Raw genomic sequence first — 14,820 nt, 5'->3', positions numbered from 1 at the left:
AACAGTAAAAAAAAAAAAAAAAGACCTAATAAGACCTACGTCAGAGGGCCATGGTGAGGACTAAATGATGGATATGTGGAAAGGATTTAGAGCGCTCCCTAACACAAACGTAGTGCTTATGAAGAGTCGCTGCTAGCCAATTGCAGTCATATCCGAGAGGAAGCTCTGAGTCCTCCCCATCCCCCACCCCACCCCAGTTCCATTGCTTCCTTGTCACCTCCTTTCTGCCCTTGCTGCTTTGCCTTCCCAAGCAGAGAGCTTTGCTAGAAGAGTACCCCCTCTAAGAGCGAGGAAAAGCCTTCTGCCCTTGAGGGTATTTGAATAGCTGCATTCTCCTGCTGAAATATCCCAGCTAGCTTTCAAGTTAGAAACACATTGCCCTTAACCAAGTTTACGAAACCACAGGTTACCTCGCTATGTTTTTGCAAATTGCATCAAATCAAACACTGAAAGCCAAATTCCACGGGGGCTGAGTGCCTTTGTTGTCACTTTAGCAAGTATCCCTTGGACATGGACACGATTCCATACCCCAACATTTGGAATGCATCAGCAGACCAAAAACATGATAAATGTTTTTTTAAAAACCATTATACAAGTAAATTGGGATTTAAAAAATGCACTTTTACATGTTTTTCTTCGGCTGGATCAACCATATGTTAAAGTAAGCTTCACCTATGGCAACAGTTTTCATCTGAGGCTTATTATAGCTTAATAAAAGAGTATGTGGGTGGTGAACAGAACCTTGCGCAGAGCTGCTGGAAAATCAGAACTAATGGCTTTTGTCTTTTTGCTTGTTGATCTAAAGTGGTTTGATTTTTGCCTGGATTACGGATGAGTGAAGCCAAGTCACCATTACTGTAGGACCTAAGCTAGGCTCTGTAGGTGTCCAAGGAGATGGCATCCTTTAGGGTGGGGCTCAGGGGGCGGACAAAAGGACCCAGAACTCAGACTGCCTGGGTTCTAACCCCAGGTCTACCACCACTTAATAACTATATGAAAATTATGAGTTATTAACCCATCCAGGCTTAGGTTGCTTCCTCTGAAAAATGGGTGTGATAACACCTACCTCACAAGATTTTTGTAGGTTCATGGAATACTGCATGTGACATTCTTTGCTTGATGCTTGGCATAGACCTAATCCACCTGCCATTATTGATAACAGTGTTGTTGTTTTCCCTCATTTCTGGAGGCAGTGGAGAATTTGACTCTGTTGGATATATCTGAATGCCCTCTAATATCTAGCCTAATTGCATTTAATTGCCATACTGTCCTCCTCTCTGTTTCTTGAACATATCAACTTTTTCCCACCTCAGAGCCTTTGCAATTTCTGCCCCCTCCACCCCAGCGTGCCCTTCCCCCAGCCTTCACGTGGCAGCTCCTTATTAACCTTCAGATCTCTCCTTAATTTCTCTACCCCCACCTCAGATGCTCTGTCATCTCACCGTGTTTCTTTCCTTTGTTGCATTTGCTTCATTTATTACCTTGTTCGTGTATTTGTTTCCTTATCTAGTGTCTGTTTTCCCCCCTAGAGTGTAAACTCCATGAAGGCAGCATCCTTATCTACCTTGTCTGAGGTCAGATGACTCCCTCCTAGCTCAGTGCCTGGCACATTATAGGCACTCCTGAAATATCTGTTGAGTTTCCCTGTACAACTTGGAGTTCAAATACGGAGTTTTGTAAGCAGTGGGACATGAAGCTTTAGAGTAAGTCTTATGCTAGCAGGGCTGCCATAATATTTTAAAAGGCTTGTGTTCTGTATTTCATTGTTACCTCTCCCCCAACTATCCCCTTGATATGTCATCAGGAGGAAGGCAGATAGGATGACAACGACTATTGATGCCGGCGACTAGAACTGATTTAAGGCCACCAGAGGATTTAGTTTTCATGCCAGAATATAGGAAACCATATTTCACCTTTAGCAAAATGCAGACAAATGGATGGATTGTGTTACCACTGTTTCAGCCAGTTAGTCGGTGTGTCAAGGGAACAATTGGAAAAGTTATAATGAAAATTTTAGTGCCTCAGATGACATGGTCATTTAGGGAGGAAGAACATCCTTCTGGGGCATACATGTCAGTAGATCCACGCTGTTCTATTTCTAGTTTCCCTGGATCATTGGAGATAGGGATACAGAAATAAACTAATAATTATATATATTATTAATTGCTTATAGTAATAAATACTCTGGAGGAAAAATATGGTTTCCATAAGAGAGATAATCGTTGCAGGAAACCTACTTTTAGACGGGATGATCAAAATAAATGAATGAATCCCTTAGAGAACATGAATATGGTTTCCTGGATTTTGGCATGAAAAACAGATACTCTGATGGCCCTTACACAAGGTTCCTTGCCCTTCCATTGCTGGCAGAGGGAACAACATTGATTCTTTAAGCACCCAGTTGATTTCTCTCTTTTTCAGACTGGTAGTGGATGCTCAATTCTCACTCCAGTTCTCTCCCTCCTTGTGCTACTCCTTAGCTGATAGGAATGAGCATCATGTGGTCTAAGCGCAGAAGGGCCTTGGACCTGCTGGATGGCCAGCTGCTGGGGCACATTAATGAGAAACAAAATCCTCTTGGGAGGGAGTGAGGACAGTGATGACTTCTGGGTGACGTGCTTGGCAGAGCACAGGCTTGCCTGCAGTGTTCCAGAACAGATCCTTAGTGCTGTTTGGAATCGCACAGGAAGGCAGATGTTTTGGCAAGTAGCTACCCTTTCTCCCACCCATTCACCCAACCCAGCTGGGGCCTTTGCGCTTCAGAGGTGGGAGAGCAATGACTTGAACGTACGTTCTGGCAGTGTCTTCCGAGAGAACACAGCGTGCATATTTGTTCGTTGATATTTGTTTATTTCTTTAAATCTACTTCTGTTTAAAAGGTACAGATTTACTTGAGGGCTGACTGTGTGCCAGTATCTGGATTGGGCACTTCACATAAGCCTCACCACAGTGCATGAGAGAGGCATGATTTGGGGCGTGGTTCCCTTTTTCAGATGGGGAAATTGATGGGGGAAGACATTCTCTTTACCAGAGAATGTCTTTGTTTAGGTTAGGAAGTAGCTGAGTCTAGGCTTGTGCACAGTCCTTTCTCTTAACCACTGTGCTCTCTCTTTCTTCACACGTGTCACATGTTCATTGTCAATAGTTAGAAAATAGAGATGAGGGAAAAGAAATTTTAAAATATACCTGTAAATCACTCCTCATTCTGCTACCTACCCACTCAGAAGTCTACTAACCGTTGTTTAATTTTTGCTTTCTCAACTCTGTGTGGGTGTATGTATTTGTACATGTATACATGTATATTTATATAAAATATCGAATGTATGTACCTCTATATAAATCTGTGATTATGATTTGACACTTTTTTAGTAATCAGCAAGTAATAACTTCTCATATCAATATATATCTACATGTTATTTTAATAACAGCATGATATTCTGTGTATCATGTGTACTGTGATCTATTTCCCCAAATCCCTATTACTGGACACTCACTGTTCCCTCCCTCCCAGATGACAAGAAGAAGCATCCTGTGGTACAGTCTTGTGGTACAGTCTTCCAAACCACTGCTGTGGACAATTTTGTACATGTCTTTTTGAAGTCGTTGTTTCTATAGGATAATTCCTAGAGTGGTAGCTACTCCTGCCACAGAGGACATTTCAGGGTAATTACATGGTCACAGACAATCAGTGGTTGAAAGAATATAGTTTTAAGCATTTAACCTGGCTCTCTGCTTCCTGGATTAGTAAATGCTGGTGGGCTGACTGCCTGCAGCTTGCAAGGAGCAATGCAGTATGGTAGAGAGAGATTGAAGCTTGGTGTTATAATATGATGTGATACAGAAATATGCTCAACATATAGAACAGAGAAAAGTTGCACCTACCCAACTCCACCTGAGCATCAGATGCTCCTCATATGAGGAGGGGGGAGGATGAGCAGTTTAGGCTTACAAAGTGAGACGTATGAGGTAGAGTGGCCAGTGATAGAGCCAGAAAAAGAGCCAGGAGACGTATCAGAGAGGGCTTAGTATGTGTTATTGAGAATGTTAGGACCGACCTCTGGATTTGATACCAGATGTGATGAGGGGGAGCTTGGAAAGGCTCTAGGGTGGCCTATTTGCATTTTAAAAGATTCCTTCTGGCCAGAGAATGGAGGATGATTGTGTGGGAGACAAGGTTGGAGACAGAGAGATGTGTTGGAAGGAGGTGCAGTTTTCTAGGTGAGAGGGCTCTAATTTTCTAGGTCATGGGGGTCTAGATGCATGCAGTGGTCAAAGGGGGAGAATGAAGACGCTGACATCAGGCTGTTTAGATTAGAGGCTTCAACCAGGATATGGAGCTAAGCTTATGGGAGAATGTGACCCCTGAAGTTCTGTCCTACAGTGTGCATGTATACGAGATGTTATTAAAAATGTTTACATTGGTAAGGCTTGGATGCTGGGTGTAGATAAGCTATAGAGTTGTACCTGTTTATTCTGGCTAGAGTAATCAGATTTTCAAAAGGATCCCCATATACGAGCAATCTTATTGGGGAGATGCAAGTCTTCTGAAACTGGATTATGGTCGCACAACTTGATAAACTTACTAAAAATCAATTTCTACACTTAAAATGGGTTAATTTTATGCTATATAAATTATACCACAATAAACTTTCAAAAAAGGGAGTGGTCCCCATAGTCCAAAGAAGGTTAAAAGCCACTAAATCATATGTGTTGAATTAAGATGTGATGGTTAATTTAATGTGTCAACGTGACTAGGCTATGGTGCCCAGTTGTTTGGTTAAAGACTAGTCTAGATGTTGCTGTGAAGGTATTTTTTAGATATGGTTGATGTTTACAATCAGTTGACTTTAAGTGAAGCAGATTACCCTCTATAATGTGGGTGGGCCTCATCCAATCAGGTGAAGGTCTTAAGCGAAAAGACTGAGGTCCCCTGAGAAAGAAGGAATTCTGTCTCCAGACTGCAATATAGAAACCCTGCCCAGGTGTCCAGTCTGCTGGCCTGCCCTATAGATTTCAGACTCAAGACGGCAATATTGACTCTTATCTGAATTGCCAGCCTACCATCCTGCCCTATGAATCTCAGACTTGCTAGTCCCCATAATCATGTGAGCCAATTGTGAACGAATCTCCTCTGGAGAACCCTGACTGATATATAAGGCAAACTGAAATATTTTGGTTGCTTTAATTTTTTAAGTCCTTGTCACTATAGAAAGCATATTCTGGCCTGCTGTTCACAAGTGTGCCATGGCTAACCGTTTGCATGTTGTGTAGCCCCTGTCAGGGCCTGGTCATTGTGGACTATATCGAGTGGAGTTAGGCAGAAACCTTGAGGGTCCTGAATCTGCTCTGTGCAAAGTTAGTGTCAGCTCCAGCGCCCTGTGGGTGAGTGGGCAGGCCATGTGGCCTGGCTCTTGGTGGTCTGAGAAAAGCAAGCAGAAGGCAGGCCAGCCCACTGGTTGCTGCTTGTGTGGTGAAGGACCCAGTGGAATCACAAAGGAAGATGGTCCCCATATGACTGTGGCTCTCAGAAACCCTCCCTTGCCCTTCAGTCCAAGTGTGTGTTTTGAAAGAAGGCACACCAGTGGTGATCAGCTGCGGCTCTGAGTTTCATTAAGGGTTGGCCAGAAACCATATGAAAGTGACAGCTAGTCCTTAGATGAGTTCTGGTTCTCATCCTGCTAGTGTCATGACTCACTTGGGGTGCATTTTGCAGCTTTGTGCTACCGAAGCTCCTGTTTCAGTTTTCCGTGGCATGCAGGAATGGCAGGAAGAAAATCTAGGCAGACATTTCTGGAGAAAACTCTTGGAAGAGTGCAGCCTTCTTACACAGAACACACTGGAACTTAGGTCCACATTGGAATGATCTAGTCTTTATTGAATACCTACTATGTGCCAGGAATTATGTTGGCCTTTGGGCTACTGTTGGTCCTTACTCTTAATATGCTTGCCGTCTTGCTGCCCAAAGGAACAAAGGAAGAGAACATATCCTCAGCTTGAAAATTGGTTCAAGGTGCTATTCTTAAACAGAAGGAAACAAAACCTGTTAACCACCTACCTGGTTAACCTATAAAAGATTTCCCAGCTATGGTACCTGAGAAAGTCTTGGATAGAGACCCAGGCATGGTCCACATGTTGGTATTTAGTATTGTCTGGATTCTAGAATATTTGTAGAAGGTCACAGAATGGTTTACTGGAAAGTTGATGTAGAATTGTATGTAGTTTCTACTACTTGCCGGCTCTTGGGCCTTTTCAGGTCCTTATTCTCTTTGGGGGAGCGGTCCTTGTTCTTTCATCTGTACAATCCTCCTCCTCGCAGTATTGTGGCAAGGAGCAGATGAAATAGTGGCCGTTAAGAGAATTTGGATGGAGATACTGTGGGCTGAGCACTAACAGCCATGTTTTAGTAGTCCAAGAAATGCTCCCCGATCTTAGTGAAATTACATACCTTTAAGGAGGGAAATGGACCTAAAGCAAGATGTGTACAATTGTGAGCGTGTGTGTGTGAGCCTGTGTGTTAAAGAGAGGTGTTGTCATCAGAGAAACATGTTTTGACAACGGAAGTTAACTTAGAAAAAACATCCATCCTTTCCTTGCTTTTCTCAAACATCGTGAAGGAATACAGTCCTTTAACAAACCTATTTTCTCCACCATCTTGGATTTTGTCCTGGATTGCCCATCTACTTCCCTCACATATTGTTGGTTGCCCTCCATCTCTCTCTTCCAGATTTTTCTAGAAATTCCTCTGAAAACACTCTTCCCCTAGCCCTCACATCTCTTCAGTTTCTCCTTCCCCACTTTCTCTTAATTCAGCTTCACGTAGGCCTGAACTAGACCCCTAGAGAATGCAAACCCTCCTCAGTCCTCAGATCACAGAGCTCAGATGGGGTGCGGGGAGAGTATAAGGTGAAAATGAAGAAACCAGGTTGACAAAGTCAGAACTTGCATCTGCAGGAGGAGGAAGGCTAGAAACATTTGTGTGTCAATGTTTGTCTTGTCACATGGTTACCTGTACCTCATGCTGCAATCTGGCCATACTATGGGAACCCACAATAAGGCCACCAACTCTGCCTGGAGAAGTCACAGGAAACCTCGCAGAGGAGGTCTCTGAGTTGGGTCTTAGAGGAAGAGTACAAGTGCATTAATGTGGCAGCATGAAGCAGCGTACTGGCAATTAGGGAAGAGAAAGATGTTCTGTGCGCCTGGAATGTCAGGGACGCAGGAGGAAGAAGCTAGAAGAGGAGGCTGGGCAGGTTATTTGAGGGCTGTGTGTGGTATAAGCTCTCTCTACACAGAACAGTTCCATTCCCTTGTTGCAGGGGCCTCCTTACACCTGCTAGTTGGTTTGCAAATGGTCCCTCCCATGACCACAAAGGGGAAGTGGGTGAGATTGTTGTGGCCGATCCTGGGCAACCATCTCTGTCTCCTAGAAAACTGCAGACCTATGCTGGCAGCATCTTCTTTGTTCACAAAGGCGAGTGTTCAGTGTTTATTTCCATCGTTTCTCAATCGTATCACTTTGGGTTGCAAGTGGCAGAAGCCTAACTTAAAGTAACTGATGCAAAAAAGAAGATTGGCTCATGTAGCTGAGCACTCAGTGGGTGGGGAGAGGGTGTGTAGCACTGGCTGCAGGCTTGGACACTGGTGGTGTGATGATTTCAGCGGGAGTGTGTCTGTCTGTCTGTCTCTCTTTCTCTCTGCTCTGCTTCTTGTCCAGACAGACCCTCTTCTTGTGGCAGCATGGGGGCCTTAGGAAGCCCCAGGTTTACATCCTATTAACACAGTACCCCAAGGAAAGGGAGCATTTCTTTTCCAGTCATTCCTGCAAGAGTCACATGATTGGCTTTCCTTGTGCTGAGGTGGGGTACATGCCCATCCCTGAACTCTCTGGCCAGGAGGATGGGCTATGCTGATTGGTCAATCTTGGCTTATTTGTACTGGGATGGGAGCTGCCCAGCCTACTCAAACCTCATGAACTGAGAGGGAGGGAAAGGTGGCTCCCTGGAGGACAGCCTAGGTGCTATTACCAGATGTGAGAATGGATCTTGAGGAGACTAAAACAAGAGATACCCACAACATATAGCTTCCTCTTCATCTCATGTTATCGCACTGTAAGCAATGAGAAAAATGACCTACACCAGAGATAATGAACATAGCAATCGTTAGGGCTTTTTATGGAGGGAAGGGGTAGAGTGACTTCAGGGAATATATGTGCAGCAGGAAAAAAGATTTGAAATGAAGCCCAGCTTCTTATTGGTTTTTTAGTATCTTTTTTGCTGAGGCGAATTAAGCAAGAAGAGAACTTGATTGCGTCTGATTGCCTGTAAAAGTGTTCAAAAGACATTTTATCACACAATTTAGATGAGCAAACAACTAGGAGGTGAGTACCACCCTTCAAAGTAATAAAGAGAATGAGAAAGTCTGCCTTCAGATTGCATTTATTTAGGCTTTTGCCAGTGCAGCCTGTGTTCGTTGCTGAAACTAAGGAGGGGTTGTGTTAATTCAGGACAGATGGTGCTTAATACTGACCACACATGAAGGCTGGTGGCCCCAGGCTCCAAGTTCAGGCAGAAGGCAAGACAGCTTTGCTTCCATGTGGGATGAGTACCATTCGATGCTAGGAAGCTGTAGTTTAGGAGTGAAACTGTGGGATTATCTTGGCTAGGTAGATATTATTATTACTCTTGGTAATTTTAATAACCATTTTATAGCAGAGCTTTATCATTTACCTAATGCTTTCAGGCACATCTATTCACTTTATCCTCATGATAATCATGTGAAATAAAGTTTGTTCCTGTCCATTTTTTACAGAAACAAGTGACTGATTTAAGATCACAAAGCTATGTTATACGGAGCCAACACTTGAGCATTTGTATTCATACCTTTGACTCAAAATCCAGGACTATTTTGACCATTTCATAATTACTTGTCCAACAGTCCTTCTTAGTTTTATTAAAGTGTTGCATTTCTTCATATGCCCATCAGTGCCGGCATCAGAGTTGGACTGCCCAGTTTCAAAGCTCAGTTCACCTCCTCTACCTAGAGGGGTCCCAATAATCTTCCTCAGCCATCCTTGACCCTACTCTTCAATCTGCGAAGTATATGCATATGATGGTCCAATGGGGGAGGAAAGAAAATGTTAACACTTCTGTTAATATTCATTTTTAAATAACTAAAATTCATTAATCTTTAAAAACTTATTTTGAAATAATCTAAAATTACAGTTGCAAAACTAGTACAGAGAGTTCTGGTATACCCTTCTCCCAGCTTCCTCTAAGGTTATTATTTTACAAAATCGTACAATCATCAAAACCAGGAAATTAACATTGACACAATATCATTAACTAAACCACAGACCTTATTCAAACTTCACCAGCTTTTCCACCATTGTGTTTTATTTCCTTCCAGGATCTCACGTTGCGTTTAGTTGTCATGCCTCCTTATCGTCTCCTCCTCTAATCTGTGACGGTTCCTCAGTCTTTGTCTTTCACGACTTGGACACGTTTGAATAGAACTGGTCATTTGTTCTATAGAGTGTCCCTCACTTTGGGTTTGTCTGGTATTTTTGCATGAGTAGGTCCAGGTATGCCTTTCTGACAAGACCACAGAGGTGATGCTGTGTTCTTCTCAGTGCATCATATCGGGAGGTACATGATATTGACATGTCTTAATAGTGGTGATGCTAATTTTGATGACTTGCTTAAGGTACTGTCTGCCAGGTTTCTCCACTGTAAAGTTACTATTTTTCCCTTTGTAAGTGATAGATACTTATGGGGAGACACTTGAAATTATGCAAATATCCTGTTTCTCCTCATGCTTTTGCCCACCAATTTTAGCCTCCATTGATGATTTTTGCTTGCAACAATTATTACTGTGGCATTTGCCTAATGAGCTTGACTAAAATTTAATAAATAATTCTCTTTAGTGCTCTTACTCAGATGTCATATTATATGGTCGCATGCCATGGTAGTATATATTTTTCCATTTTCTTTTCCTATGTCTCTTCATGTGCATGCATATTTTTACCCACTTATAATAATAGTTCATTGACAATTTTATAAATACCTTTTTAAAAAAAGAAACACAAAAAGAATTTTTTTGGAAGCATATCATTGACTTATAGAGTTTACAGGAGAGTGGAGAATTGAGCTTAAATCTCTAAGGTCGTGCAGAAGGACCCAAGGAAAAGACGACATTCTACTTTTTATTGCCCACCAGAGGAGTTGCAATCCAACCTTGCCCATTTCACTTGATGCTATGTTATAAGCATTTCTACATGTTTCCAGTATTATCAGTTACCATTTTTAATACTTGCATAATATCGCACATACTACAGTTGGATGTTTAGGTTGTTCCAAGTTTAACAAGGGATGCATTAGTAAATATCTTCATGCCCATTGTTTCTGAAATTTAGCGGCGCACTGGAATAACCTAGGGAATTTTAAGAAATATTGATGCCTGGGTCCCACCCTCAGAGGTTCTGATATAACAGGTGTGACTGTGGCCTGAGCCTGGGGATTGTTAAAAGGTCTCCAAATTGAGAACCACTGGTCTGGAAGCTTCTATGGCCTGTATGGTGTATGTTTTCTTGTACATGCAGAATCCATGTATTCACTACTTCCTGTTGACCACAGAAACTTCTGCTGTTTTCTGTCCATTAGACCTATACTACACAAACATTCACACTCAGAGGCATTCACACATGTAGGCAGCCTAAGATTGCTTACCAGTCTTACCACTTCCTGTATATGTGGATAGGGTAAGTTATATGACTTCGCTGTACCTTCATTTCTTCATCTATAAAATGGAGATACATTGTGTCTCTTTCCTAGGGTCATGAGGGTGATTTAAAAAATCCGGGGGGCCAGCCTGGTGGTGTAGTGGTTAAGTTTGCGTGCTGTGCTTCGCCGCCCCAGGGTTCGCATATTCAGATCCCGGGCGCGGACCTACACACCACTATCAAATCATTCTGTGGCGTCGTCCCATATAAAGTAGAGGAAGATGGGCACGGATGTTAGCCCAGGGTCAATCTTCCTCAGCAAAAAAGAAGAGGATTGGCAATGGATGTTAGCTCAGGGCTGATCTTCCTCACACACACACACAAAATTAAAATTCAGATTCTTTATGCATAGCTGTTGAGGGCAACCATTTTAGAGAACAATTTGGCAGTATCTGATAAAAAAGATTTGCATCCCCTGCTCTCTGAAAAGAGCTTCAGGCATGTGACAGTAGTTAAATTCTTGGATTAAGAAACCACGGTGATGATGATGTTTCTCTAAGGCTGGGTTAAGAACTCATGGAGTCATCGTGATGATAGTTCTCCAAGACTGGGTTTGATAGAAAGCACGGAAGGGCCTCAGCCTCTTCTCATTGGGAGCTAGCCACTTTTGCTGTAGCCATGTCAGCATGTGATAAATTTCCTTACCAGTTCTTTTGTTTGTTTGTTTTCCCTCTTATGTCATTTAAAATCTGTTTTTGACTTTATTTTACACAACTGATACCATAGTTTTGAATTACCTGTGTGACATCCTAAGCATTTGCTCATAAACGAAAGGAAAATTAGAATGAAATTAAATCACAGAGTGAGTGATGGTAAATTCAGGACTAGAACCAAGGTGTTCTAACACTGTATACAGTTCTTCTTAAATTCCACAACTGTTCATTAATTAAAAATAATAGCTGTCATTATTGAGCACTTACTCTTTGCTGGGTACAATGATGAGCATTTTACAAGTTTTATTTAGTCCTTGCAATTTAATCTTGAAGGAGTAGCTTGAGTTTGAAATAAGTGTTCATTTTAAAGTTGAGGAAGTGTAATAATAATAATAATTTATTCAGTTCTTATCGTGTCCTGGGCACTGTTCAAATAGTTGTATTTGAACTCATTTGTTATTAACTTATTTGCTCAAAGAGAGGATAATTAACTTGTCTATTGTCATACAACCGGTAAGCACAGAGCTGGGAATTAAATCCAGTTTGCCTGATGCTGAGGCCATGTGGCTTGATCATTGCATTCAATGTTTGGTCAGCTATGTAAGTATTCAGAAGATGCAAGGGAGATTTTGTTTCATTTCAGTCTCAGCCAAGCACCGACCACATTGCCAGGTGAAGCAACATCTAGGTACAGAGGGACTGTAGCAGTGTTGGAGATTGGCAGCCCGTCATCCAATACTTACCTGTCTCTTTATGACACAGTGCCTGCAAGGTAGGGTAAGCTCAATCAATGTTTTGTGAAGTTAGGTGTATGAATGAAAAAATCAAATAGAACAGCCTTTTGTCAACAATGCCAAGGTGAAAGAAAGTCCCTGTCGATGTTCACTCCAGCAAAGAATGAACCCTTCAAGGCAAATGAGCTTAGATTCAGTTGTCCCAGAGCTTCTACAGTTAATCCTGGGCATGCTATGGAAAACAATTTAACTCCTTCTTGTTTATCATTCACAGTGAAGATGTTTATTTTGAGAATGCTGCTTGATGGTCTTTATAAATGCCATTCCAGGTCTCTAATTTAATCTTGCATGTTTAACATTGGACTCTTTATTCTGTTGCCTCTGGAACACTCATATTTCTGTGACATTGCAGAGCACAAGGACTCACTCAGTGCCTAGTTAATTTCCCCAGAACAGAAATGCTTCCAAAGAATTAATGCCCAGCTCTGTCACAAGGTGGTCCTTTCCTCCTTAAGCCTCTGAACCCCTGCGTGCTGAATTTCTGTCCCGTTTCATGAGAAGCTTTCTGAGGCATCTCGCTCGGTGGGCATGTTAGCATGGTGTGGGCCAGAGTCTTGCTGCACCGGTCTCCATGCCTCTTGAGAAGCAGATTAGGAAAAGTGATGGATGCTGAAATCGGTTTTGACAGATCTCTAATCTTCTTTCTAATTGAAAGCTGTTGTTGGAGCTGGTTCTTAGTGGTGCCTGTTGTGGGAATTCAGTTTCCATCCCTCTCTGAGCCCTTGGAGCTTTCTTCTCCCACTGGCATCTGTGGACTCTGGCTACTGAAGGATGAGAAGGACGGCATATAGGATGAGCAGTACAGCAATAATTGTGGTCTAATCCTGGGAGGAAGAGGCAGTCTCTCTTCTATAGGTGGGAATGGATTCTCTGGCATTAGTGTTCACTTGTTCATTTTAGGTCAGCAGTAAGAAGATGAAGTTAAGGGGGGAAAAAAAGATTAACGGGCGGGGCAAAACCTATTCTCTTTTTCACAAATGATGACTGTTTATTTTCAAAGTGCCTTCCAGATGGGCAAAGGATATGAACAGAAAGTACAGAGAAGCTGAATCCACATGGCGCATGGGGATTTTAAAAGTTCAACTCATCAGCAGTGAAAGCAGTTCAAATCAAAACAAAAAGAAATACCATTTTACCTATTAAAGATGTATTTATTTATTTATTTTGAGTTGCCAATGATAATACTAAGTGTTGAAGAGTTCTGGGCAATAGGCAGTTTTATACACTGCTATTGGGAATACACATTGGTTCAAAATTCTGGCAAGATATTATGAAAAACCTGAAAAATATTCATGCCCTTTGACTCAATAATGTCATTTCCAGGAGTTCTTACTAAGGAAATAATAATAAAAAGAAGAAGAAGAAGTAGAAACTGTAACATTCAAGTTTTGTAACAGTGTTCATTTTTCCTCTTGTAATTGCAAATTGGAAATAACATAAATATCTAGCAATAAGGTTATGAAAATTCTAGCAATAGAGGACTGAAATATTAATATATTGAAATAATGTAGCCGTTAAAAGTGATGTTTGCTAAGACTTTTATGATGTGGGAAATGCTTATGATATATTGTAAAGTTGTGCATTTAGTTCTCATTATTTTTTAAAATTATGTGTACATGTTAAAAAAGAAAGGAAATATTCTAAAATGTTAATGATGGTTGTGTCTGAGTAGTGGAATTTTCTTTACCTTTTTTTAAAAAAACTTTCTGTGTATACTTAGCTTGTTTAATTCTCTGTTCAGCATTTATTTAACCAATTAATATTGATTAACTGCCAATTGTATATCAGCAATGATTTATTATAGCACTATCTTAGAAGTATTTTTATTTTTACATATACATAAATTGATTACAATATTGAGAGTTGCTTTCTCAGGGCTGTCGGTTGAGTGTGGGTTTCTGCTGATGAGGACTAATGAACCCTCCTGTACTTTCCACAATATGAACCTGCTTGCCAGAAGGAGAATGAGAGAAATCATCATTCTCCTTCTGACATTATTCTCCATCATGAACACTATAGACTCATGACACCTGGAAGAGGGCCTATATTAAATGGTGCTAGAGTTGCCCTGAAAGTGCCAAGGAATCTATAAACAATGGATATTAAAAATGCAAGAGTTACATAGAGTGACTTTTATATTTGGGGGAGGGGTATTTCTTTTTAAAATAAGGAAGGAAGGACAGGAATGAGGAAGGAAGAAAGGAAGAGAGGGAAAGACTTTTCCCAGTGAACTCTTTGTGTTGCCATACCTTGGTTTCAGGTGATTGTCTTGGACCTGCTGGACAAATGTGGTTTTGAAACTGAGAGTTAGGTGGCTCCATGATTTTAGTTCTCATTTTACATTGTAGATGTCACCTACATGGTACCTGATAGGACAGAGGGGAAATCATTGTGTCATATCAAAAGAGCTTTCTCTTGTGCATGTTCATCTGGGCTGTGGGCCTTGTCTAACCTTGGATGACCCTCAACTGCTTGTGCCTCAGTTTCCTCATCCATAAGTTAGAGATTTAAAAAATGATCTTTGTGGTTCCTTAACTTCCAGTGATTTTTGTGGCCCCATATGAGCTATTTGGAGATCTCCTGAATTTTCCAAGAG

At 41.5% G+C, this 14,820-nt stretch overlaps 1 protein-coding gene across 1 annotated transcript in view; it reads left to right on the top strand.

Moving 5' to 3' along the window:
- PRICKLE2 (prickle planar cell polarity protein 2) overlaps positions 1-14,820 on the top strand; it is a 309,591-nt gene that overhangs the window by 59,842 nt on the left and 234,929 nt on the right. The gene's annotated exons all lie outside the window — the stretch shown is intronic.

This window comes from Ceratotherium simum, chromosome 5 (assembly GCF_057802395.1).
Source record: "Ceratotherium simum simum isolate JZ-2026a chromosome 5, ASM5780239v1, whole genome shotgun sequence".
Classification (NCBI taxonomy): Eukaryota; Metazoa; Chordata; class Mammalia; order Perissodactyla; family Rhinocerotidae; genus Ceratotherium; species Ceratotherium simum.
Note: the sequence above shows the minus strand (reverse complement) of the source record. Positions and strands in the feature narration are given on the sequence as shown.